The sequence below is a fragment of the Monopterus albus genome, unplaced genomic scaffold (assembly GCF_001952655.1).
Source record: "Monopterus albus unplaced genomic scaffold, M_albus_1.0 scaffold159.1, whole genome shotgun sequence".
Lineage (NCBI taxonomy): Eukaryota > Metazoa > Chordata > Actinopteri > Synbranchiformes > Synbranchidae > Monopterus > Monopterus albus.
In genome coordinates this window covers 847,932-871,702 of record NW_018128039.1, presented here as the reverse complement: position 1 = coordinate 871,702, position 23,771 = coordinate 847,932, and the positions used below count along the sequence as shown (strand labels likewise).

Sequence of the window (23,771 nt, the reverse complement as noted above, 5' to 3'; positions counted from 1 at the left end):
TAATTAACAGAATCTCACATTTCATCAGTAGAAAAAAAGAAAAAATATTGCCCGCTCAGTGAATGGTATGTTTGCTTAAAGAACAGCACCGTCTGTGAATCTAATATGATCAATGTATTAGAATGAGAGCTGAGATTGTACCTTCATTTTTGTTTTTCCAACATAAAATAAGGGAATAAACATACTAAAGCATGAGGAAGTATTTATCCCAAGTTTAAAGAAAAGAGTGGAAGCTTTCCGTACCCAAAGCTTGGCTGAAAGGAGAAAGAACAACAGAAGTGCAAAGACAATCCCCGTGGCACAAACAAAGCCAAAGTGACATTTCAGGCAAAGGAACTTATAGAACTGTGTGACGGACCTGAACATGTTTGTTTGCCTCAAACACCAAAGAAACAACTACTAATGGGGAACCTAATTAGCAGTGCTTCTATACATCACAGGTGAGTAATTAAGACTAAGACATTTGTTTTCACGTATCTGCAGCTACTGGCTGGAGGCAGCAACACACAAACAACCATCATTTGTCAGCCGGAGTAACAGTGACTGAGTTTCTTACAAAGTGACTGCTTATCTGCAACAGGACAGCAGGTTTGTTGATCAATACCAGTGACTCAACCAGTAACTCAGCCATGAAACTTTCCCAGTTAAACTCAACTTCCTGAGAGTTTCATAAATTTCATCATATATATTTAATTGTTCAAAACATCCTACATGAACATAGCATCACAGTCCAGATAACAAGTTTGCAATACACTGTAAAAAAATAAGTGTTAAAGAAAAAAAGCATATTCTGCCAGCTGGGGCACCAGAAAATTACAGATAATAACCAGCCATCCATCTTCATCCGGGACCTGGTCGCGGGGGGCAGTAGCCCAAGCAGAGCCTCCCAGATTCCCTCTCCCCACACACCTCCTCTAGCTCCTCGGGAGGAACCCCAAGGTGTTCCCAGGCCAACCGGGAGACAGTCTCTCCAACATGTCCTGGGTCTGCCCTGAGGCCTTCTCCCGGAGGGACATGCCCAGAATACCTCCCCAATCAGTCATCCAGGGGGCATCCTAAACAGGTGCCCGAGCCACCTCAACTGGTTCCGCTCAACGTGGAGGAGCCCTAAGCCCTAAGAGCCCTGCATAACCATCTTCTAAAAATGCAGTAATTTCCCATCATGCTAGTAATATTAGTGAGTCTTCATTGTTCAGATACCAAATGTACCAGGGTGGACACTGACTTGAATACTAACCTTCATCATGGTTTGCATGGTCTATATATCGATCTACACTTACTTTGGTGTGTGTTACTGATACAGTAACTTTGGCATGAATGGGTTTGTCAAACTGGAAGTTAAGAGTTTTAACTCTCATGCAATGCATGCTGGGAAGGCTACTAGTTCAAACTGTGAAACAGTAAAGGGTAAATATTTGTAAATTTATTATGAAATGGTAACTGTTAACTGTCTTTTTATATAAAAAGGGAAACCTTTAAAAAAGACAACTTTATGGTAAATCACAGCAAAAAGATTTTCCTGCTGTTTTAATTTTGGCATCTAATTTCACAGTATATATTTATAATGTTATGACCATTTCTATGTGTGTTGGAAATACAAGGAAGATCTATAAAATAAACAGGAAAATCTAAGTTTTCATTGATAACTTTATTCTAGTCAAGGTTTAAAAAAAAAAAAAAATCTGAAAATGCCCATAATGTGTGCGGCAGACTGACGACCCGCACCCCGCCTCTTGCCTGGAGTCTGAGGTGTATGATGGCTGAAGGTTCCACCACATACATTACCTGTTATCTGCAGGAGCAAATGTACGTGCTATCACTTCTGACCCACTGAATATTCATTTAGGAAGGCAGGTTTGCTATCAAGGTCAAACAGCCTCAGCTCTACCTTCACGGCAGAGCCATTTACCTCTCTGAGGTGGCGGCGGAGGAGTGATAGTGAGGGAGCAGAGACAGGAAGAGGAGGATGCAAAGACACAGCCACTTTCTGTGTTTTTATCTGCTTGCTTTTTTCCTCACACTCGCCGAGGGCAGACCCACTGAGCACAGGCGGAGGAGGCGGTCAGTCGGCAGCAGAACTTTTTTTCTGCATCAAACATCAGTGATCAGGGAAAATACACTAGCTGCTTTTTTATTTTTTGTCTCTACTTAAAATTCACATTACATTCACCTGTTTTTAAATTCAGGCCTTCTCTCTTCTCTCCATAACTCTTTGCCAAAAAGCCTCCACATGCAGACAGTGCCCAGTCTAAATGACTGCAGTGTCTGGCTCAGAACTGACGGCAACAAAGTGTGGAAATCTGCTGCAAGATTTATCTCTGCACCTGTGTAATGACTCGCAGGATTGTTATGTTTATCTACAAAGGAACGTATAGGGAAATGATAAATGCTGGTGATATGTGCTGACACCTCTCACATTGTGATTAAAAGCCTTTATGATGCTGTTGCAGTGCATGTTAGCTCATCTTTCCAATAATGGGGGAAGGAGTAGAGGGCGGAGCAGGAATTATGGGTGCTGGTGTGTCTTCTGTGTTAGTCTTTGTGGTAGTTTTTTATTTCTTCGCCTTGTCTTCCTCATCGATTCTCACTTCTCCCTTTGTCTGCAGATCTCCTTCTTTCTCCTCCTTGTCCGTCTTTACAATTTGCTTCATTCATTGTTGCCATTCCTCCACCTCCTTTTCTTCCCCAGTTGCCACATATTTCTCCTCTGTCTTGGAAACTGTGCCGTCCCCTCCTTCACTGACTGGTTAGCTTCTTTTGTAAAATACCTTCCTCCTCTTCCTCCTTGCTGCTACGTCTTCTTCTCCCTTTAACTTCCTCTTCCTTATTTCCTGGAGGAAAGCTCAAGAGGATTCGGATATTCAGTAAAATTAGAAAAAAGGGGAGAAGAAGAATGAGAGGAGAGAACTGTGAGGAAACCTCGAGCCTCTCCGATTCTCGACACGTGTCAGATAAATGAAGTCTGACTGCTAAGGCCTCATTTGGATGGCCGGGCCAACAGAGGTGTACCTGATATGAACACCCAGTCATGTCTTTTCATCTGTCACTCTCCATCACTTCTAGCTTACTCTTTACCTTTTAAAGCCTTTCCCTCTCTATTTGCAGCCAACTGGCTCTGGGCAGACTTGCTGGAATAACAGTAGAATTAGCTGTTAGTCTCTTTACAGTCAGTAAAGTTAGTTTGGCTGGTGATCAGGTCCAGTCTGTGTGAAACCATCCACAGACATAATGTAAATATTAAAGTCTGTATGTGTATTTCTAACCCTGATATAGGTTCAAAAGATGTATCTTTGGTCTCTGTATCAGTCAGACAGTGACTGTAAAGATGGATGGATGTAAAAAGTTTGCTTCCTTCACACAAAAGCTGTATCAACATGAATTCATGTCAGTCTCACTGGAAAAAAACATATAAAACCTGTTGATAGCCAGTGTTGGGTTCCATCTGTGTAGCTCTGTGCATGAGTGGTAAAACAAAAATAGTTATTCTTATGTTTGCATGTGTGTATGGAGGACCAGTGGAGAAAAGAATTTGCTGCTTTTTCACTATGAAAGGTTCCTGTAGTAGGTGCTTCAATTCGATTTTGAATAATTAATTATTAAAAAGGTGGACAAAAGCCATATAAACTTAAACATTCATGAAGCCTAGAGAAGCACCAGAGCATCTGCCAAAACAGCATCTATGCATCCAATGTGAATGGAGCTGAAGTGAAACAGCAGTAAAAAATTTCAGCTGTCTGAGAATGATCCCTGTGCGCGTTCACCTGGCTCCCAATAGAAGGTTCAGAGTTGGATAGGTTCACTCCAGTTTTCAGACAAATTGTTCTCACATTAAGGCTCCCAGCTGGTCAAGGACTTTTAAATGATGGCTCGCCTGAGGAGCTCAGAATGGTGCAAATTGTATGAATTTTAAATCATTTCTTATAAACTTTGTAAGACCTGGTTCTATGCAGATATTGATGTGGTGTAATTGGTTTAGACTTCACTTTTCTGACTTGGTCTGTCCTATTTTTTTCTACCTTTGTTTGCTGATTGTATTTTTTTTATTATTCTATGCAAACTACAGCTGATTCGAGAAGTGCAACAGACCTACTGTACAAACATCCAGGCTGGCTTCGCATCAGAACACAACAGTTTGTAATGTGATTCGAGAACTTGTTGAAAGATCAGAGAAGGAAAATTGGATGATCATTTTTTACTATATATTTTCTTCCCTAGAGATGAAAATTACTGTAAGCACATGTGTCTAATCTTTCCACTGCAGTAGGTCAAAGCCAGCGTCAGTGTCTCCTTCATGATATCCTCTCCTGTTGGGAAATGAATTCCTCTCACTTCTTGTGAACAGGGCATGTTAGGCTCGTTTCAGAGGCACATGAGCTGCTGTCAGTGTGTCAGCACCAGTGGCACCACAACTAATCCTGTACACATTTTATACACAAGTCTGCAAACACAGGGACCTGCTGCACATAATTCATTCCTCCATGAGATGTACAGACACGCACAGAACAGTTGCACGATCCTAAGCATAAATTCATGAATACACACTAACTCTCACTCTCACACACGTTGGTCTTACTATAGTTAGACACATCATGAGAGTGTTTGATTATTCGAGCCTGCATGTCTGCACCGAGTCAAGCTAACACTCCTCTGACTAACACATAGCGCAGCCCCTGCATACTAATGTCAACACAGATGATCATGGAGGAGATAAGGCAAGAAACAATCACAGATGTGGAGGAAATAAAGAGAACAAGAAGAGAGAAAAAGCAAGGGAAGAGGTTTTTCATCACTTGGGCTCAGTGCAACAGAATGAAGGTGAACCTGTTATTAGCCTATTTACCCATCCAACAGGCGCTCAGCAGCCTTATCATGTGCTGTATTTGGAATTAGTCTTGTGTCCACCACATACACATTAGTCCTGTATTCACAGTCTGTTGTTGGTTCCTCACTAACCCCCAAGGGAAATATCCAGCTCTTTAATTAATCTCTAAATTTAATCTCTTTCAATGAATCATCATTTCACCTTTCACACCACACTTATAATTTGTTCTATTTATTGATTAGAAAATGCTTATAATAGCGCTTTGTTTTTACATGTTACGGGCTCAAACTGTGATTAATTTTCAAACAGCAATTGTGAAATATGAAAAGATGAGAAGAGATTAAAGATTTTAATTAGTTTTGAATTTTTGGATAAATCAGACTGATGGGATTAATTTCCACAAGGTTGCAGTGTAGAACATCCTCCTCAGGTGGAACTAAAGTCGTAGCACATTAAGCTGATTTTCAATTAATTTTTAAAGTTTGGAACTTGGACAGTTGCTACAGGACCAGATAAAGATGTGGCCATAAAACAAAAATGGAGGACGTGATGGAAGTGAAGGGTCAGAGAGATGAGACAGGCCCAAGTAAATGGATGGAGAGAAAGAGAACTCCTCTGAAGAGTAAAGTTTGCTGCAATGCTGCTGCAATACTTTGACAATTTCCTCATCCCCTTGTTGCTGATGTGTTATGGTGTGAATTTCTCAGACGAGCAGGGGAACAGCTCTGATATCTGGGTTGTGGCTGACAAGATGATGATGTTTCTGATAGAACACAGATCAAAGAAGGTTTAACACTGCAATCAGTCGAAGGTTCTGGGGGACAGGATGGATGGAGGCACAGACCTGATTACACAGGTCTGCTCGGCTTGTTTCTGGACAATTTGTGTGAACTGCTGAGATGCTACAGTGGCTGCGGTTTGCTGGCAGCGTTTGCCCTGACCGTTTGTGAGGACACTGTGAGAGCTTTCTTCTGTTTGTCCTCCACTCATTTTCCTTTCTCCTCTTCAGTAGAGTGAATTCATAAAGCAATGTTTGAGCATAAATTCTTTGCTAAACATCCCATTTTGCTCCTCACTTGCAGCAGTCTGCAGGTAGGTGTGTCCTGCAGTTAATATGGTGGCACCTCAGCTGAGGCTATTTAAGATGGCTTTTGTGGTCTGTTCACGCTCTCTTCCTCCTCTCTTCCTTTAGGATCTTTGTTGCCTGGTTCAGGGTTTGTTTACTTTCTACATGCCTCACATTACTCCACTCATACATCCACTGCACACATCACTGATTTGACTGACTCACACACGTCGTTGGTATTATAGTTTTTTTATATTTTGTGCTTGCAAGAAGGCACTACAACTTGGTTCTGCCTCCCCATTTTGTCCTTGGCTATGAGCCACCTGGTGACAGTTTTCAACATACTCCAAAGTGTTTTTCAACATGTTTCTGTAACTTTGTAACTTTGGTTCAGGATCAGCAATACTCGTTCTGATGTGACAGTTAAAAAATTTAAAGAGTTACCTTTCAAATTAAATCAGGGTTATGAATTTTATCAAAAGGGTCAAAAAACAGTAAAATTTTTTATTTTGGGTACATCATTTCTATATGGTAAAACAATAACAAACATGATGTGGATGCCAAAAGTAAAACCAGTTCCAGTGCATTAAGACAAAATTAAAAGAAAATGTAAAAACATTCACAGCACACGTTCTTAGAAGTGTTTCTGAGGGTGATGCTTATTTGACTAATTTAATCAAAGTAATATATATATGAGCGATTACACTATAAAGTAAAATTATAAAGTACCCTGCTAGGAGAAGAAAGTAGCCCATTAAATAGGTGGCACCTGGGCGTTGCAGCAGCGTCAGTCGGACAGCCTTCTCAGATCGATGCCAGCTCTCTAACAGCAGCCGGCCTGTCAGTTCTCTTTCCAGTTGGTGGCCTTTTGCTAACCTCCACCTTGAAATAGCTTGCTGCCGCTGTGCCCCTGTGAAGCAGAGCAGATGAAGGCCTAGCTGGCCAGTCTGTCTGCACACTCAAGCATTGTGATAACTCCCGACAACTGGCTGGCTCTGCTTCCTTCACACATTGCACTCCCTCTTGCCCCCACCGCCGCCATCGCTGCTGTAATGAGGCCATTAAACCTCACAGCGAGGGAGGTCTTCAAGCTCAAAGTCCAGTTTTACATGACCAAAATGTTTTCAACCTGTGTGTCTGTGTAGCGGTGGTGATGGTGGAGAGGGAAGACAGAACTCAAGAACAAAACAAAATCAGCTGACAGCAGGAGCTGGCAGCCATTTTGACGGTGTCCTTGAGTTTACTGTAAGGACTCTGTTGTTGTGAAATCAAGAGTTTGAATGTGAGATGTGTCTGGTGAGGGTTGTTTGTTCTCTGTTCACTTAGCAAACAAAACAAAACAAAAAGCTAAGAAAATTCAAGGTTACAACTTCTCTCAGTCAGTGACAGTTCGGCCTTCAGATCCCATCACTGTCATCACAAAGCCAAGTTTTATTCAGCATCAAATCACAAAACCATCTGTCTATACCAGACTAACAATCAGTTGGACCTGTATCAGGACTGGGGACTTGATTGGACTTGACGACTGAGTGACTTGACTCTACCTACAACTTAAAACAAAGTCCTTAAAATCCTGGGGTTTTAAACTGGAAAACCTTGGACCAGCATCAGATGGCTCTTCCATAGCTACAGACCTGGTCTCAGTTAGATGGAAAGTAGTATTAAGACAGGAAAATATCTGAGTCAGTGGTCAGGAGCAGGAAGACTGGAACCTGGATGTGCACTGTGACTTGGCTTAAAACTGAGACATTCTTTGACAGGATTTGACACTTGACTTAGACGTGTCTCAACTCACTTGATGTGGACTTGTCCCCACTGACTTTTGACTTGGCCCCACTTGTCTTGACTGACTTGAAACTTGACTGGACTGACCCAGTAGTTAACTTGGACTTGTCTCTGTTGACCTGGGACTCGACTAAACTGAGACGGGGCTGTGAGTTGTGGTGCTTATTTGATGAACAATATTTTTCAGAGAATACAGGAAGAGGTATGACTGATGTCATTAGACACACAGTGACACAAAACACAGTAAATAATCATTTCACAGGTTAGCCAAGAGACAACACACCTGGTATCAGCACAAACATATAGGGGATGGCCAAAAAAAACAATACAGAAACCATTACATCTTTGAACCATGTTGTTTAATTCTGGTTGAACTTGTCAGAAAATATTTTTTAAATATTTTTGTCACAGTTAAATACACATAAACTTGCTTGTCCTGTCTGGTTTTGCTTAAGGCAACTAGATGCGCTCCTACTTTGCAGTCACGTGACTGCTCCGCCCACCTGATCACCTGCTTCTCCACCTTTTGTCCAGATGTTCACACAGCTCGTTTTCACGTGCACCGCACTGGACTGAGAAGTTCTCCAACTTTTCTGTGGATTTATTGCGCCATCCTGGTTTGTTAGTACCTGGTTTTGCCTTCCTGTGCGTTCTGTGGACTTTTGCTTTACCTGCTCCGTTTGTCTCGTACCTGTTCGTTTGGATTACCCGCTCTCCGGCCACAGCCTGCTTCCTGACTACGCCTCCTGTTCGTCCCTGGCCGGAGTTTCGTTTGTCTGCACCACCAGTAAGTCCATTCTCTCTTTTCTTGACGGCTTGCGGTTCGGTTCTCCTCTCTGCTGCCCTGTATGTCTCCTACGGTGACGTTTTGCAGAAGATTCAAACGCAGTTGAATGTTGTCATAATATTGGAGTGCAGCACATCCCTGTTTATTGATTTTGTTTGGTGTTAACACAATGCCAACACGTCTTCCATCTGTACCTCTTATTTTTTATAAATTCAGGATAACACTGTTTGCTCAGCATTATTTCTGTCAGCACAAACACAAACATGTCATATTCAACCCTCTCCTGTTCCGACCAGCTTTCATTTGTGTGTTGTATTAAATTATTACAGTACTAGCTTCTGTAATTTGTGGATTTAGTAAATGAAAACAAGGTCAAATCCTTTTCCATGTTTTGATTTAGTTAAGCTCGTGGTTAGGTTGGAGCTTCTCTATGTTTGAAGTGAGGTGTTCAACCAATCTTAAAATTAGGAGCACTGACATTAGTGTCTGTCACTTCATGGTCAGATCACTGTTGCTTCTTCTGACTGTCTGATTGTGCATGTTGTGAAGTCTCCTCGTATTTGTAAAACTGCTTTCTGTTACCTGATGCCTTTTGCTCCTTTGCTGCCAGTCTGGACTCATTTGCCTTCACATATCTACATTTTGACAGGTAGACCTGCTGGTGGCCTCTTATACCTGTGATGCCGTGTAATTGGTGAAGGCTGAGACTAAAAGTGGAGCAGGCTTGAAACGTTTAATGTTTTTTAAAATTTGATGTGAAGTTGTTAAATCTTCTTGGGCAGATCTTTACAGTATGCAGATCTGCTGTTCTTCTGTCAACCATGTTAGCCAAATCTAGTGTCAGATTTAAGCTGCACATTTAGGTATATCTAGCATATTTTCCCCAAACTACTGCTGCTGTGTAAGAAGGAGCTTATGCTGCAGCTGTGATACTTTTTTGAGGTTGTAACTGCAGGCGGAGTTGTGAGTGACAGACTTGCTACTGCAGCATCAAACAAAAGCAGTGTGTTTGGCTTAATTCTGTCACAGAATATACTGAGCAAATGGATATGCATTGGAGACCTGGACTATGAAGGCATGCTTTGATAAGGTTTCATGGACCCTTTGCTTCTTCCCAGTAAATGTTGATGCTGTGTAGCCAAGATGCTGCTCCTCATGGAAAAATAAGTGTCAAACTTTTCAGAGCCCCTTTTGAAGCCTACAGAGTTGGGAGCCTTTGACTGTAAAATATGTTTTTGGTGGTGTATCTTTAACATCCTGTATTAGAAAAGAGGCGTCTGTGCCCCTTGTGACTTTTCCAGTCTCTTGCTCTCAGGCAGTCCTGGTTTTCTTCCTGTACTGTCTGATAGCGTTCAGTGAACCAGCAAAAAAGCTGGTGAATTCACTCAGATGATGATTGGGGTCCAAAGCTCGTGCTCTCAGACTGCAGAGCTGAAGTGCTAAGAAGGTGGCAACTTGGAGCAGGGCTCAAAGGAGAAAATGGGTAAGTTTGTAAAGGAAACATTAGCAGGGGTGACTTAGGAGCATGCACGTGTTGTTTTTTTTATGTGAAACTTCATACTGACTGGAGAATGAAACGCATGAACAAGTTGAAGATACAAACAGCATTCATGAGCTTTTGGCCTTTTCCTACTTTAAACCTGGATGTTTGGGATTCATGCACAGATTAAGTGGCCTGGTGACTATTTGGCTTGGAGAGAGAACTCTTTATGTTGAAACAGATCAACTCTCATTTTGTAGTTGCAGTGTTTTAAAATGAAATGAGTAAATTGCAGGTCTGTTTGCAGAGATCGTCTGTCCCTCTCATCGTTCTGCATGCTCCTCATGCTTCAGACTGCAGTGGTGGAATGATCTGCTTTTCTCAGTCTCATTCTCATTTTTGGTTGCATGTTGAAAACTTAACTCCCCACTTCCACCTCTCCTTGTGCTCTGACTCGACCTCCCCAACACCGTCACGCCAGGGTTTGTCTACTGCATATGTCCACTAATAGGCATAAATTTCAGCACTGCAAAATGTTCTGTTTGGATTTGTGATTATTGGTGAGTTCTGCTGGTCTAAACCCGGTCTGGGCTCTGTATTTTTTGTTCACTTCTGATCCATCTTAGATTGCTTTGATTGGCAGGTTTGTATAAAACGATAGGAACCAAGAAACGATTTGATAATACAAGCGTGACAACTACAGCGGTTAAATTGATGAAAGTAAACCACTTGGTTAAAGGTAGAGAAGGTCATTGTCATGGTTAAAAAAAGCCAACATTAATCATGGGTTTGAGACAAGATGTGGACTCATCTTCATCATGACGGCAGGAAGTAACTACTCTATGATATCCACCACCCTGATACCTGGACCCTTACTTTTGTCACTGAACAAAAGGGACTCTTCTGACTGCACTGGATGCAGATTGTCAGCTGTATTCCAGCAGAACTCTGAGGGAGGCTGGCCTGCACAGCATGCTGCATCTTCAGTCGATAATATAAAATTTCTCACTCTAGTGTCTAGTGTAGCTTCATCATGTTAAAAATTGTGCTTGTCTGAGAGCGTTCTGTTTTGGCCAGAAGGCAGGCAGACATTTCGCTGATCCACAGTAAAAATCCTGGACTACTTTATTGCTGAAGTGAATGAGAAAGAAGTTTTGCCTTTCTTCAATTTATACCTAGGAGTTGCCAAAGTCAGACAGTGTAAAATAATCTGGGAGCTTTATCAAGAAAACACACAGTGGGCGTCCTGAAGATTTTTGTGTAAAGAGGCAGTTTTTTTTTTAATATCAACAGAAATTAGGGCTGGACCGAATAGCTGAATATTTATTTGTTATGTAGGTAATTGATTTCATCTGAATATGAGGTAAAGAGGCATCACTCTGTAACACCACTGAATAATCAGGGTGAACTGAGGGCTTCTCTGTCCTTCCTACAACTCCAACAGGGTGAGATGTCTTCACTGCTGAAACTGTCAGTTGAAGATTTGATATTTGTTCATCTGTTACATTATATATTACATAATTTTCATTAACGTTTGTTTTTCCTAACCAAAAGTAGTGCCAGATGGGCAAAAAGGTATATTTAGCTACAGAACAATGTCAGGCCATCGCTGTCCCTGATGCTACTGCCAGCGACTATTCAGAAAATTTGTATTCGAGACAGCCCTAACACTAATAAGGCCTTGAAATACAAACACATTTACTGTGATCCTCTATCTACACTCTGTACTTTTTTAAAAGTGTTGTTGACTTTTATTTGCTAGTATGACAGTATCTACCAACAGGAGGACATGGAGAGGTGTTGTACCAGACATGATCCACACTCGGAATTGAAAGGGGAATCCTTAAACTAAGGATATGCTTGTCTATACTATACCCACAACAATTTGTTTAGTGGAGTCTGCAGTCTTTGAGGGTAGAATACACTTTCCCTCTTTTCTGTACTTTGCATTTTCTGAGTGCTAGATATAAGACTAGTGAAAGTGAAGCCAAAGTCTCATGAATACGTGGGCGGCCATTTGTGCTTTTGTGACATATTTTGCCACCAGAGCTGAGGAACTGTCACGTTGTCTGTCTTCATATCAGTTTATGCTGCTAGACCTGAAAAAATGTGTGCTCTTGGGTAGAAGTATATCTGTTGTGCAGTTAAACCTGAAACATTATTGCTCAGTGTATCTGCACTGAGTGTGTTCTTTTAATCTCACTTCACTGCCGTATAGGCTTTTTTCACCATTTCCTCAGTGACTTCTCTGCAGCAGTGACTCGGTGAGTCTGTGAGGCACTCGAGCCGAAGGTCAGGAGCTCTGCTGCAGGTGCCAGCATGTAGCAGTCCTCTGCTCTCAATCCTCAGCTGGTTAGGTTGTTAGAAATGCCCTCTGGCTACACGCAGAGGGGTGAAGCACAGTGTCAGCTCCCCACACAGAGGTGGGAGGAAAGAGAGTAGGAGTAGTTGAATATCATTTTTTTCTTTCGTCCCCTTTTTTTCCCACATTTTCCATTTTCTCCCTCTGTCTCACTCTCATCCTTCTCCCTGTGGCTGTGCTGAAGTGTGTACAGGATACATTTTTGATTTACATGATCTGCCTTTGCGCAGCATGCACATACAAGCACTTGCATCATGTGTTAATGTAAACACTACAGTATTCTAAGTTGTATCTTTGACAGCAGATCCTCCAAAATAAATGACAAAAGTGTGATGCTGGCTTCTGAAATAACCTATGATCTGATGATCTTCTCAGCAGGACCACATCGTTTGACACGTCCCACCAAACTAGTACAACTGATTAATTTGACATAGCACTATGGTAAATGTTTGCTAGGCAGCTAAAACTACTTTGCTATGTTAGCGAAAGGTAATAATCACAGTTAAAAGACACCAGTGTTGTGCAGCCCTCGTGACCTGGTTCGTGCACTGACCCTGAACTCCCCAGTTCACCTCCAGCCAGAGACCTTTGTTTTATGTCATTCCCCATTTCTGTCTTCCTTCATTTCATCTCCCAGCCTTTTAGCTTTATTGGCACAACATCCCCAGATAATAAAAATAATACTATAAGAAACGAATATCAACTACTGGCAGGAGATATTAAAGTGGCCACCTTCATAACAGGTTGTGGGACTCTGTCAGAGCTGTTACTTACATGATTTAGATTATTTTTGCACGGCATATCTACAGCTCTTTTGCCTTAATGCTCAGTTTTGATTTACTGTTCATATTTTTAAGCTGCTTGGATGACTGTGGGTTCTTGATTTAGTAATTACAGTTTGACAAAATGTTGAACACTGATAGCATGTTATGATCCCATTAGTATAATATGAATTGCGTGAAAGTTAATGAGATTTGAAAGAATGAAAACTGTGAATTATCACCCAGTCCAGTGTGATGATTTCACATCTTTAACAGAGAGCTAATCCCACATATGACCAAAAAAATGCGAACAATAAATCAAGACCTGTGCTACCCCACAGTTTACATTTACATCCCTTCAGTTACTGTTGCCCAGGAGCTCAGGACAGCATGTCCATGCTCTGTCCTCTGCTTTTAGGTGAAATGTGGTTGTAATATGCTGTTTCTGGTTGCATGACAGTGAGGTGTTACTCTGGGGTATAGTGTACAGCTGTGGCTTGATGAGCTGTGTATTTGTGTGTTTGAGCCAAACCCAGTGTTCCTTAAGATTGACACTGTCTTGGCTGGAGGCTTAGTTGGACAGACAGATGAAGTGGTGGTGGTGGTGGTGATGATGTTGTTGCAGTGGATCCCTGGGGTTTGAAAGGCCTGTTGCAGCTAACTTCGCACCTCTGCCTCAGCCTGAGGCACACAGACAAGCACAGACCAAAATCACTAATGCACAAATCAAACGGGAAACACACATACACAAGTTATTCAAGCAGAGAGAAGGAGAAAGAAAGGAAACACAATATTTCAAAGTTTTCCCCGAAAGCAAGATAGAGCTCAAAGATGGAGACATTGTAAAGGTGACTTCAATTCCATGGGAGAAGTGGAAAATATTTGAAGATGGTGAGTGGACAAGTTCATGTCTGCATGTATGAAGCATCGAGGCTGCCCCTACATTTCTCAGAACAATGTACACTGTGAGCATATGCATGTACAGAAGGCAGTGGAGCCTTGGGGCCTCTAGATGCAGTTGTTTGATGTGAAAATGAGAGAACTGACTGTGTAGCTGAGCTGTTCTTTTACCTCTTGGCTTCTCTTTGTGACTCAGTTCAGCATTATTTAATAGCACAGAAGTTTGAGAGCAGTTAGTCTTTGTTCAGCTGGAAGATTCTGTACAAGAATGAAAACACGAGCTGGATAGAATAGATTGCATGTACAAAGTTGCATCACTGAGGCACAAACAAACCATAAAACCCAAGTTGAAGTGAAGCTAATATATACTAGGGATCAGCATTTCAGGCCAAAATGCTGTTCAATATTTCCTGGGAACTATTAGACAGTTATTTGAACCTCAGCCATGGTCAGAGACACCTTTCGACACTTGTCAGCTCAGACGTATTATCATCATACAGTTTATCCAGTCCTGCCATGACTGTTTTTCTTGATGGCTGTGGTCTCTGCATGTTTCTGCTGTTTGTATTTGGCACTGCAGTAAAACGATATACTGACCTCATTATCGCGTTATTTTCTGGTAAAAGCAAAGGAAAACACTGGCTCTTTGTTTTTAAATCATAGTCACATGGAATATTAGATTTTTTTTAAATGCCTTTTTTGAAAATCATTGGCCATCCTTGATATACACAGACGGCAAAAGCAACAAAAATGAGCAGACGGATTTGGGTTAACAGCATCAGGACCATGGAGAGTGACACTACCTGACTGGATGCTTCAGCACCATGGAGAGCGACACCACTAGACCGAGTATTTCAGCACCACGGAGAGCGACACCACCAGACTGGATGTTTCAGCACCACAGAGAGAGACACTGCCAGACTGGATGTTTCAGCACCACAGAGAGAGACACTGCCAGACTGGATGTTTCAGCACCACAGAGAGAGACACTGCCAGACTGGATGTTTCAGCACCACAGAGAGAGACACTGCCAGACTGGATGTTTCAGCACCACAGAGAGAGACACTGCCAGACTGGATGTTTCAGCACCACGGAGAGCGACACCACCAGACTGGGTGTTTCAGCACCGCGGAGAGCGACACTATCTGCTTGGATGTTTCAGCACCACAGAGAGAGACACCGCCAGACTGGATGTTTCAGCACCACAGAGAGAGACACCGCCAGACTGGATGTTTTAGCACCACGGAGAGGGACACTGCCAGACTGGATGTTTCAGCACCACAGAGAGGGACACTGCCAGACTGGATGTTTCAGCACCACGGAGAGCGACAGCATAAGACAGACTGGTTTAACTCTATCAACGCTAAGGTCCCCTTCAAAGGGGACCCTTGGGCTGAACGGAAAACACAGGAATGCTACGTGAGTTGTGATAGCCGACCCCCAACAATGTATACATCAAAATGTTCAGCGAAACCTCGGCTACAACGTCATATAAACCATTTTTCCACACAATAAACACAGCAAAAGCAATAAAGCACAATAAAGCAACATCTCAGGTCCACTAGGGGGCGCTCTGCCAGGGCATACGATTCATATTTTGTCATATTTTACCGGCTATAATTCATCAAAACACCGCTAGCCATGGCTCAAAACAAAGCCCACACTTCACAGATTCCATAAATGCATCAGTAAAAACGCTACGTAAAAGCATTACAGAGATACAAGCCAACAAGTTTTTCCAACGCAAATACTGCATTTCCTGACTCACAAAATGGCGTCGGTTTGGAAAATACCATTATTTTGAAGTTAGGGGGGTTCTGGCTGGATAGAAACAGGTTTACATTGGTGCTGGCCAGAAACCCCCCTCCTATCCTATCCTATCCCCCTCCTCCTGGTGTGGTCTTATCGACTGCCATTGGTCCACGATGCTGTCAATAAGGTCACAAACTCGATAGCCTCATTCTATAGGTCGAGAGGAATCCAATGAGGGGTCATTTGTCTGTATGCGGAAATCTGCGACCAAGCTATTGTCTTGCAAATGAGGAGAGCGTCAGCCCTGGCTGTGCCGTGTTCCATCTTTATTTACTCTTCAAAAACAAAACATCGAAAGGTATTTACACCTCCTGACAAATCTCACAAGTGCTCCCTTTCGTTTGACACCAAGAGTAACCAAATACACCATGTGGTTGCGGAGATATACACATTTTATTTCCGGGAGGCGCCGTCGATTTAAATTCCCAAAACAGGCGCCAGGCTTATAAAGGTTTCTGCACCATAAAGGGATGCACAGTTAGACTAGAGGCCTTTCTCAGTAGAGAGAGTGTCACATTTATCCATTTAAAATCCACACAAGTCAGTTCACAAAAAATTTTGGCTTTAAATGGGACAGTATTGGTACTGTGACTGATGTTTCACAACAGGCCCATGAGAGGACAAGTACAGACAACAGTGTAGTTTGAGAATGGGGTATGTTTCAGGCCATGGAGGGTGCCACACAGGCTGGTCACAGCCTCACAGGGACAGTGTGAGAGAGGGAGGCTACAACTGAGTGTTTCAGCACCAAGGAGAGGGACAAATAGAGAGACTGGGCTTGAATTTTTCATCACCACTGAGAAAAACAGACTTTGGCAGAGTTTTAGCTTCAGTCTCTGGATTCTCCTAATGACATAATGAAGTTCGTATTTGTCCCCATATGAGACGGCGCAGACTCACTGAGACCTAAATTTGGGCACCAAACATTACCAAACAGCAGCAAACACAATTGCACAGAGTTCCAATCTTCGGATTAGTTTTAGATTACTTAGAAAGCTTATTATAAATCCACAAAAATGTGCACTAAAATGTTTTGGGTTCTTTTAAACAAACAGGATGGCTGGGATCCATGCAGGCAGGTGTGTTGCTTCGCCTGCCCACTCTAATTTTAAACAAATATAGCATGAGTCTCTCAGCAGGTCGGGCACCTAGTCAGTAAATCAGCCACACAGCCTGTCATTCTCTTGAGTCAGTGGCCATAAAATTGTATATCAGCATCATAGTTACTCAGCTGTTCAATTCCCTTGGGTCTTACCCTGCCTCTGTTTGTGTATGATGCATTATAATAGTGAAAAGGCCTAATCTTTCCTGAATATCAAATCAGTGCAGTCAACTGAAGGTAAAAAAGAAAAAACCCTTTTGTTCCAATGCCACTTCTATCTGAACTAACAAGTAGGTCTGTACAGCTCTGTGTGTGTTTAGATTTTAATATACTTTATTTTTGGCCTGTCTATCTATCAGGAATATGTGGCAGGAACAATATTTAGGCCTCTCTGTCCATCTCTCTCTCTCTCTCTCTCTCTCTCTCTCTCTCTCTCTCTCTCTTTGTTTGTGTGCACTCCTGGATATGAATGAAGGAAGCAGAATCCCTCCCAGTCAATGCTGGAACAAAATAAATATTCAAAGAAATGTTCAAATTAAAGCTGAAATTTCCACCAACAAGGTGAAACAAGTAGTACTGGACCTACAGGTTTTACTGTATATTAAACTTGGACATTTTTAAAAAAAAATTTTCTGAGTTTGAATCTTTCCCTTCTTTCTTTAAACTCCACCCCCCATCTCTGTTCTCTCATCAGCAGCTTTACTTTATTGCAGATCCTCCCTGATGTAATTGCTATACTCGCTCAGATATGCCTCTTATTCCTCTTCCCATCTTCTACTGTTTTGCTCTCTCTCATTCTCTTGCTGTGATTTTTCTTCTCCCTCTCTTTTACTTTCTGCCTCACAAATCTTGAAAATTGAGATCTGACAAATGGTGCTGCGAGAAGATTTGATACAAGGCTACAACTCTCAGTCAAATGAAGACTGGCACAGAGAGTTTGAGAGCAAGTTGTTAGTTGTCTTGCTATGCACTTTTTTTTTTCCTGTATTTCCATTTTATTCCAGCAGTAACACTGATGAGCCCTGTGGTGTGGTAGTATCTGAGTAAGGCATATTAATTTTTAGGCTTTTAACTGCATTCTTTTCTTTTTAAGAAAATGCTTCCTGTCAGTAAACTCCCCATATTAAAAATGGAAATGGTAACTGGACTTGAATTTACATTTTGATTCCTTGTGATTATCCACACTTGACTCAATTCTCCACATGATTCAGGATAATTTCATGCATTTCCATCCTGCTGAGCGCCACCATCTCACAGCACAGTTTCACATGCTCTGCTAGAATTCTGCTATACATGTTCAGCTGCAGCCAAATGCACAAACTTTAGCTTGTACAGAGAAGGATTCACATCCTGTGCCCCATGTTCCTAGGTTTAGGCGGCTAAATACTACGGTCATTGTGATTCATTGTAAAAATGAAGCATCCAACAAACAAGTAGTCAGAAAAATCATAAAAATCAGTAGGATTCATTGTCTGGCGACCACGACTCTCTGTACAAAATGTTCTGACAGTCCATGCAGACGTTAGCCAACTGTTTCAGAGTGATGGACCAGTGGACTCTGCCATCCAGATGAAAAGCGTAATCCATGTGTCATGAAGTTTCTTGCAGACATCTCTTGGATGAGAGGTGAAACGTCTTCGACCTAGAAATCTAGTCCAGTTGATTTTTTTTCTAAGTTTTTTCATCTTACTATGACCTGGATGACTGAGAATCTGCACAGACAGACGGTACCTGCTAATGAAAATGCCCTGCTTGTGAACTTAGGTTTTAGGAGAGAGCTATGACCAGTCACACCCTCGGGAAGATTCACTCTTCTCATTTGTAGCATTAACAAATACTCTATCTTTATCAGGTGTAAGTTTGGCCAGACTACACAGTTGTCTTTAATTTAAATGTGGGCTGTTTTGTCCCATTTATATGACAATAAAACAAATAGTAAAAAAAAGAAATACATATAGATGAAAATAGATTTCATCAGTTTGCTTAGATTTTACTTTGCTCTGCTGTGCACAGTATTATCTCTCCTCTGAGACTGAACTGTAGCTCTGTGTATGAAGGTGCTGTATTTCAATATCAGTAAGCAAAATAAATGGATGTGTTTTTTTCCTCTTAGTCTTTGTCCTGCTGTTTTAACACTATTGTACATCTGAAGCAAATATTTTACAACTTTTTCTAATGTTAATGTTCTGGCTTTGCAGAAATAGGACAAGCAGGATTGCAAAGACCAGCATCAGTCTTGGTTCAGCTTATGTGTGTATGCATATTGTGGTGCACAAAACGTTCAACATGCGTGGTCTCGAAGCTTCTGCAGAGCTTTTGTCTTGTCCTTTCAGCGCAGGCCGGCAGGGTTTTGCCCTCCTCTGCTGAAGGAGCAGCTGCATTATTCAGGTGGAGCAACTGGGACTCCCACAGTGATTGAACATAATGACGTGAACTCATTAAGCAGCTAATCAGAAACAGCAATGAAGCTGATGATGAAGGTGATGATGAAGGTGACGGCAGTGAGAACCTCAGTGCAATCATCAACCATGTTTAAAAAAAACCCTGCTTTCTTGGGAGAGTAATTGAATTTAGAGAAGAATAAATCAGGTCACTAAAGAAGCTCAAAATATTAGCACTGAGCAGTCATTTATAAGTAATTGATTTTTAAGACAAAGTCTTTGTGTTTTTTGTTAAGTTTTACTAGGAAATTGTAACAACACACACGGAGGTTCATAGGTTTCCATTTCTCATCATCACATGCCCTCTTAGTGCAGCATGCCACAAAAATAAAAAATTATCTCAGAGTTGTTTCCTTGTTACAACCTGACTCCACAACAGGTGCCACACGCAGCACGGGAATATTTGGGTATGTCAAAAATGAACAACTTCCCCTCTTTCATATCAGAATGGACAGATATGGGACTAGGGCTTTGTTGTGCTACAGCACTAGAGGAAAGGTCAGTGGAGTTGGAGCTTGGTGGTGGAGACTGTGCCTACTCTCACCTCGCAGAATAAGGAGACTGTGACCAGCGAGTGCACAGCAATGGGAGTGATTAAGATAAAGATCAGTTCAAGGGTAACACAGACCTCAGTCCAAGACTGCTGGTGCACTCTCACGAGGGAATCCAGCAGTCATCGGAGACGGTCCTGTAGTGGTGGTCGAATCAATGACTTCTGACAGGTTGAAAATCAGGGTAGAGTTGAAACAAGTCATGCAGCTACTACAACCTGCTACCGTCCTGTGTAGCAGTTTGGCCAGAAAATAGTGGGTTGAGGTAAATCACATTTACATGGAATTAAGAAGCTCTCTTGAAAAATCACTAAGGATGAGGGAGCTGTGGGTGGTGACCCAAGGATTCCCTCCCTCCCTCCAGGTCAGTAGCATCAACTCCAGCAGAGGTGACCCTGCACTCATGCTGCATTGTTACCCATCCAGCAGTTGCCATGAGCTTGTGTGTATATACACAGTGTGGTGTACAAAACACTGTGCATGTGTGTGGTCACTAGGTTTCCACAGAGCTTTTGTCTTGTCATTTCAGCGCAGGCAGGCAGCGTTTTTCCCCCCTCAGTTGGAGCGGCTGCATAATTCAGTCAGAGCAACTGGGACTCCCAGAGTCTCTGAACATAATGACGTGAACCCATTAAACAGCTAATCAGAAACAGCAATGAAGCTGATGATGAAGGTGATGCCATTGAGAACTTCAGTGCAATCATCAACCCCATTTAAAAATAAAAAACAAACGAATTACTTCTGCTTTCTAAGGAGAATGAAAGGGAGGTAAAGGGATCCTTGCTGCAGTGTGTTGCTGAACGTGGTCACCGTTCATGCAGCTAAAATTGTCGACACGAATGCTGTGAGGTGTTTATGCATAATGCAGCTCTCTCTGAGGAACAAGCCTCATGCCGCTGCACTTGTTGAAACAGTTTTAGTGTCATGCTCACTTTTGTCTTTATTATTCACTCTGGAAAGATTTACAGCTGTTGCAAATCAATGAGACATAAATGGAAATAAGGTCATTGGCGTTTTGTGTGTGCTGTAAAAATAAATTAAAAAGCCATTTTTAAACAGGCAAAATAGTTTGTATTTTAGAGAATTTTGCTAGGATCAAAGCCAAACAATGCCAGTTCTACTCGAGAGTGAGGTATGGATGTAACAATACCAAAAAGTCATGGTGTGATATAAGTCCATGATACAATCTAAAAAAAAGAAAGAAGAAGAAATCAGATGGAATACATGCCCTGTACTAAATAATAAATCACCTTTTTAAAATAAAGTATATAAAAGAGAGCGTAGCAGGCCTTTTATGAGATAATATATTATTGTAGTAGTTGGATCTGGTAAATGAAACTAGTGGAACATCAGTGTTGTAGCACCCCCTCGGCAGCAGTACCTTTCTGTGGGTGGTGACAGTGCTGACCGGAAACAGGGCTCTCAGTAGGCTAGTAGGCTAGTAGACCAGTTGAAGTGTGTATCCATGACCACTGGGGTAGTATTGAGCAAACTGCAACTTGGCGCACCAGAGCAAGGAGAAGATGCCAAACTAGGACAAGCCGCATAAAGGTGGCTTGTCCCCCCCCATACGTCCCTTTCGTGGGAGCTGCTTACAGCGGATCTGTCTCGTTCTTTATCATCATCTTCCTTGCTGGTGCATTGCGCTCTTTACCCACAACCAGTTCACTTCTACTTCATGTGTGTCTCTTGTGCCTCCATGATTTTTACCTTTTGTTTCTCAGTTTCCTTCTCAGCCATCTGCCCGCGTTTACTTCCATCTCCAGTCTGTAAAGGTCACTACTGGCCAAAAATTGGCATCTTATCCAAAGGTGATTGTTAAAATAAAAACTAAATCTTCTAGTAAGGTGGTGATGGTTTTATCTGAGGACATTTCTAGAAAAATCTTGAACTGCCTTTTATTGCAGAACTCTAAAATGGCTTTAGTGTGCTTGGCATATTGTTTAGAAAAAGAAAAGACTAGGGACCGATAATGGACTACTTTTGGATTGCTGATGATGTTTTGCAGTGTTGCCTTTGTGTTCGTTTTGAGTTTTGAATGGAATAAACATGTATTTTTTTATCTGAAAAGATAGAAAGGCTCAAACGCTAATTCACTCCATCATTATCTAATTGTTTATCCCATCAGTTATTGTAGATAAAATCAAATGAGTTGGAAAAACAAGTAAATAGCTGAAATCTGCTAAAAGTTCAGTTTGAGGCCAGAGCTTGCTCGGAATGTCCAAACCCAACTAGAAAGCTGACTCTCAGTTCTGTGGAAAATGTATTAGACACATCTGGCTCATACAGCTAATACTAATAAACACTAAGTAGCAGTGTGGTGAAAGGCTTCGCAGAGCTGTACAGCTGGATGCTGTTCAGTAACAGACCTCTGAAGTACGGTTCACTGACATAAAAACAGTCTGCTGTATTTTGAAAGTGCTTTCAAACTCCCAAACTGATTTTTTTTGTAAGATTTGAAGGCTGTGATGTGCCTTTTTTGTGATAACATATGTACCACAAAAACAGCATTTATATTCATTAAGGCTGTGATGTGCCTTTTTTGTGATACCACAAAAACAGCATTTATATTCATGCTCTCAGACTAAAAGTACCTCTGATATGTTGGTACAAACCAGTTTATTAAGTAGCTATGGGTAAAGGTCACCAGTAATGATCCCCTTCATTCGATCTTGTCTTGATGAGCATCGAGGAAGGTCTGTAGTGACTAATTAGCGGTGGGCAGCGACTCCAGCTGTTGATATCGACGGCTGCTTACAGAAGCATGTCTTTATAATTGCCTGTGCTGTTTGTTGCACTACACTCAAGACAGGATCAAGTTTTTGATGAATGTGTCTCAACAATGAAACTAATTGTGCCCAAAGCAACGTTTTTATGCTTTTTCTTCACTCAGTCACTTTAAACATCAGGGCAGCTATTTTCATAACAAGTATTGATCACTTCTGTGCTAGAAGTCTCAGAAAATTAGGCTCTGTGTGCACAGGTAGACTGTGTGCATGTGTGTGGGTACAGATGTGCACAGACTGTGCATGGGTGTTAATTTTTGCTCACTGTAGGACATAGAGTTCCTTTAAAGACAACAACCGTCTCGGAGGATAAGAGATGAAGCTGCAGTACAGAAATACCAAAGATACTTTTAACGTAATGGCATGAATAAAATTCAGATTTTCTATATCTGGTGATTGGCAGGAAGTTTCTTCTTGATCGTGTAGCCAAGAATCTCCAGGATTACAGCAGTGGTGCCCTATGCCATTTGACTGGTCTGAGTTATGGTGGTAGTAGGGAGTGTCAGCTTTGTTGGCACCTGCTAGCGTACTATCTGATGCCCTTTTTTCACTGAGCCTTGGTAATCGGACTTGGGGCTAACTGTAGCCGGTTTATCCATTATCCTCTGCCTCGTATCAGTGGCTGTGCCCCCCAGTGGAGGGGGTGTGGTGGATGAGGATCCCACTTCTATTGTTGTTCCAGTTGTTCTTCAGAGTCTTGTCCTGCCTGGGTTGTAATATATATGTATGTGTTCCCCACCAGTGAACTCTGACAAGAAAGTATTTCAACACTAAAATGTCCGAAGGCATGGCACGGTGGCTGTATTTATGTTTGGCATTTCAGTGCAAGTAAACTCAGTGTGTTTGATATTTCAATACATATACAGTATGGTAAAAAATGCACATGGGGAAAAATGAAAAAAGTTATAGACATGAAATATAATACAATGAATTAAATATACAATAAACATAATAGGAATCATTATTTTCACACTAAAAATGGAATTTGAGTACTTGATCAATGCATAAGATAACAGAATAAATAGTCTGCAGAGTACAAAGTAAATTATTAATCAAAATAAAAAGGGAACTATTAATAGAACAAATACAGTTCATTCATAATAAATAAACCCCCAA

General features: G+C 41.7%; 1 protein-coding gene across 6 annotated transcripts in view; it reads left to right on the top strand.

Moving 5' to 3' along the window:
* The first annotated feature begins 8,181 nt into the window (after nt 1–8,181).
* Nucleotides 8,182–23,771, top strand: part of sgcd (sarcoglycan, delta (dystrophin-associated glycoprotein)) — a 241,934-nt gene continuing 226,344 nt past the window's right edge. For all 6 annotated transcript variants that reach the window (XM_020615170.1, XM_020615172.1, XM_020615174.1 and 3 more), the window contains exon 1: nt 8,182–8,460. The gene's annotated coding sequence lies outside the window, so the exon portion shown is untranslated. The remainder of the gene's footprint in view (nt 8,461–23,771) is intronic.